This window comes from Bidens hawaiensis, unplaced genomic scaffold, assembly GCF_021521415.1.
Source record: "Bidens hawaiensis isolate Kalapana, Puna unplaced genomic scaffold, B.hawaiensis_p1.1 tig00419378_1, whole genome shotgun sequence".
In the NCBI taxonomy this organism is placed as follows: Eukaryota; Viridiplantae; Streptophyta; class Magnoliopsida; order Asterales; family Asteraceae; genus Bidens; species Bidens hawaiensis.
In genome coordinates, this window is record NW_027504842.1 from 3,193,328 (window position 1) to 3,198,152 (window position 4,825).

Here is a 4,825-nt window from a genome sequence, read left to right on the forward strand (position 1 = left end):
AATAATATACGCAAAATCCAAAGAAATAAAACTCTTATCGGCACCCGTATCAAATAATACCGCAACATAATGATTATCAATGAGAAACGTACCATTCACCACATCGCTAGATCTTTGAGCTTGGTTCACATTCATCATAAAAGCATGACCATTAGACCCTTGAGGGGTTTGAGCAAATTGGTTCAAAGGTGGGGCTTGAACAGCGGGAGCTTGAGTTGATGCAATGTAGGTTTGCGGTGCGTAAACTGGAGGAGCTTGGGGTTGGTAGATTTGCAGTTGATAGGCTTGGGTAGTATAGTATAGTGTAGGGTTGTACCCTTGGGTTGTGGTGGATAGGTAACATAGTGAGGTGCATGCATGACATGGGCTTGATGACCATGCGTAAGCAATGTGCAAGTCTTGCGGAAATGGTTAGGGTCTCCACAATGGTAGAAAGCACGGGTATTAGGAACACTGGGCTGATTGGGGTTAGTAGCATGCCTTGAAGTAGGGGGTGCAGACGGGGTTGAACGACTTATGAATCAGGAGGTGCACGACAAACGTTAGCAAGGTGACCGTAACGGTTGCATTGAGTGCAAAGTCGGCAAGGAGATTGATCAGGATGGTGTTGGTTACATTTGGCACAAAGGGGAAGATGACCAATGTAGACTTTTTTTGTTTGGGGGATTGGGGTTATTGGGAGGTTGATTGTTGGTTTGGTTGACGGAGTAGTTTTGGTGATTGGTTTTAAGTTTTTTGTTGTTATTCTTGTTGAAGTGGCTATTATTGTGTAAGCAGGCTTGGTTTCGGCTTTGGCATCAGTAGAGGAGTCGGTCTTAATATTGTAGTGATTAGGCTTGGAGTACTTGCAAGACAAGGTTCCATCCTGAACATGGGTATCAGTGAGAGAAGCAGCTAGGTCCATCGCCTCACTGATGGTTAAAGGGTCACGACTCACCACGCGTCGCGAAAAATGGTTGGTAAACCTCGAATGTATTTCTGAATGCCGCGAGACTCGGGGGTTACCAAGTAGGGTACGATTTGATTAAGTTCACGGAAGCAGTTAGAGTAGGTGGAGTTATCCCCACCAACTTGTTTGAGTTCCCAGAACTCGGCCAAAAGCCTTTGCAGCTCGTGTTCAGGACATAATTCCTTCTTCATTGCCTCTTTGAGATCTTCCCAAGGCATGTCTACCACCAAATCAGGTCCTTGGTTAGCCTTCAAAGCATTCCACCATGTGATAGCTCGGTCCTCGAAAACTCTCGAACTTAGTCCGTTTAGCGTCCGGAAATTCACAGTGGACGAAAACATTTTCTATATTTTGAAACACTTGTAGCAACTTGGTGGCATTTTCCTCACCACAAAAGGAAGTGGGTTTGGTACTCAAGAAGTTACGGAAATCATAGGTGTTCGTTGCAGCCGAAGTAGCAGATCCATTGGAGTTGAGGATTTGGATTTGGGTGATAATCGTGGGCATCACAACAACAAACTCTTTCGTGATTCTAGCAGCCAAGCGGCTATCGTGAGAACCAGATGAACGTTGGTGATGATGATGATTTTTGAGCGAAGACATTCTACTAGAAATAAAAGTAAACAATTATAAGATGAGAGGTCATATGAGTAAATATTGATGAGTTGATGCAACTAATGAGGTTAACGTGAGAAAACTAGATGAGGAGATGTGGTTAGTTTAAAAGTTAAAGTTTTTGTGGATTAAGTTAGCTTCACAATAAAGTAACGAAATATATTTGTGGATGTTGGCCTCCCATGAGCTTTCCATGGCAATTTGAATGACCCAACAAAAATAACAAACAAAAGTAATGTAGTTGGACGGCCCATGAGCGTTACATGACATTTTAACTGTACCAACTAAATAACGATTTAAAATAAGTGGGTTGGACGGCCCATGAGCATTACATGGCATTTTAACTGTCCCAACCAATTAACGAATTATCAATACAATGAATTTGGACGGCCCATGAGCGTTCCAATGCATTTTAACTGTACCAACTTAAATAACAAACTAACGAAATAAAATTTGGGTAGTTAGAGCATCTCGTGAACCACCGTGAATTAGGTTTTAAAAAATTGTAAGGAGTGCAACCACTAATGTAGTCACGGTTGACAGCATAGGGTGTAGGTATTATGACATTTGTGTCCCGCTTTGGCCTATAAGATCGAGTACTTTGGTCAGGTTATCCTCCAGGTAAGGAATAGCGTCTTACATTGGGTTCTAGGAACCGTTTTGCCAAGACCTGACTCACAGTTCTCTCCTCATTCCGGTTACTACCAGGACATGCCACATAACCTAGCCCTAAGGTGAGGGAGAAAAAACAATAGTATGGAACTCTTAAGGAATTTTTCAAAAATAAAAGCAATCTAATTTGATTTTTAAATTAAATAAAATTTTAAATTTTGAGGCTTAGCCTCATAGTAGTGTGTGTGCATGACAATAATACAATAATCAAAATAATTATTAACTAAGAAATCAGTAAACAATTAAATAGAACACGTAGGGTAAAGTAGATAAGCACATATAGGGCTCCTAAGCATGTTACTATCGCATCTCTAACGACCTATCTTATACCTTCAGCTTTGATACCAATCTGCCACACTCAAACCCAAAACGAAAATACCGGGACGTAAGCTAATTGCTCAAAACTCTCAAGATACTGTTATGCAATAATTAAAATTATAACATCTATTATTCCAATTTAAATGATCCAACAAATTTCAAATACCAAAGTGCATAATCTATAAATAAAATAAGTAAAGACAAAATAAAAATCTAAGTTCTTGTTTTTTCAATCTAGCATGCAATCCTGAGTTCCTTCAAACAAACTTGATAATCATATCATACGGTGACCTGCATATGCGTTAAAAATACAATAATTTGTTGTAAGGCCCCGAACCTGGTGCCTCACTTTGAACGTTGGATTTACTCATCAACACAGTTCTAAATATCAAAGTTAATTAGAACTTTTCGCGGAATATAAACTTCAACCATAATATTACATAACATTGAAAATCTTGTCTTATCAATTTTCAAATTTGTATTTCAAATTAAAACATAGTTAAATAGAACATCATAACATTTTTCCTTGAGATGACATTGTCTTCGATCCAATGCAACGTGTCCGTATAAAGCGAGCTGCCTCAACCTATTCACCGGCGTGCATACTAAAAGTCAGTTATGCTAAGTGAGTTCTAGTTAATCAGGCAACATACAATACATTCACATACTTACATATATATACGTATCCAAAGATACATATTCATACTTAGCCTATTACCTTTCTTTCATACATACATACATACATACATACATACATACATACATACATACATACATACATACATACATACATACATACATACATACATACATGCATGCATACATACTTTCATCCATACATATACGTTTTAAAGAGAATTTCGCCCTATAACCTTCACAGATACTATTAGGGTCTATCCCCTACATTCGCATATATTATTAGGGTCTGTTCCTTACATTCGCAGATATTATTAGGGTCTGTTCCCTTTTAAAACATACGTTCCATCCATCTGATAACCATATCTATCATTTACGTACGTATACGCTGTTTATCTTTCGTTTATTTGGAAAATAGTATTAACGTGTAAGTCCTTATTGGCGTGTAAGTCATCCAGCGTATAAGTCGTCTGGCTCGTAAGTCTTACATTTACATCTTATATACATATAGGGGCATGCTTACATATACGCCCACACACATATACGGCCATACATACATATACGTTTATATATATTTACTCGGTACTTGCATACATATACGTTTATATACATACACGTTACATATATACATTACGTTTATATGCATACATGGTGCATGCATACATATACGCTACATATATACATATACGTTTATATACATGCACGTTGCGTGCATACATATACGCTACATATATACATATACGTTTATATACGTACACGGTACTTTCATACGTATACGATACATATATACATATACGTTTAATATATACACGGTCTCTTCTACTTATGCGCTGCTTAGACTTATACGGATACACACACTTATACGCTAACATCATATGCGTCCAAACATATGTGCCCGTATACCTCGTTTTGTTCTAAACAACTCGTTTATGTTCAAGTTTACATTTTTCTCACATAATAAGGTCTGATTTACTATCCCACCAAATTTCATGTAAAAACGACTTCGTTTACCCGTCTTTTTCACAAACCGAACATTACTTGTTTTACCCGAAACGAACCAACTAACCCATTTACTAGAGTGTTCACTAAATTATCGATAATCGTGGCCCAATCTATCATCCTATCAATTTTCATGTAAATCCGTACACGAAAAGTAAACCTTTTTAACGAAAACGTGCCTCTGAGGTGTGTGTTTGAATTCACTCGAATAGACCAAAACCATATCAAACGAACTCAGAATTTAGTGATTCAAGCGGCCACATAACCGTCTCTCCGAGATCTACCAGCGCCGTCTACTGCCGCCACCGGAGGCCACATTTTAAGTTTCCGGAAAACTAAAACAATTTCCAGAAAAACTCCGGTTTTGTTGTTGCGGTTTTGCTGAAATATTCATTTATATGCCAAGAACATTTAGTTAAAATTTGAGACCGATCCGACGGTTATATCTCCAGGAATCTTCGTGTCTTCGTGAGCTATTTTCTCAAAAATGGGATTTGAAGAAGTGTTTATTTTTGAAGGTGTAGACTATGGTGTAGAGATGGATGAAAATGGAAAAGATTATGGTTTTAGGGGCATTTATACTTCTTAAGCCAATGGACCATTGACCCATTTTTCCTTTTTAGTCCATAATCAATT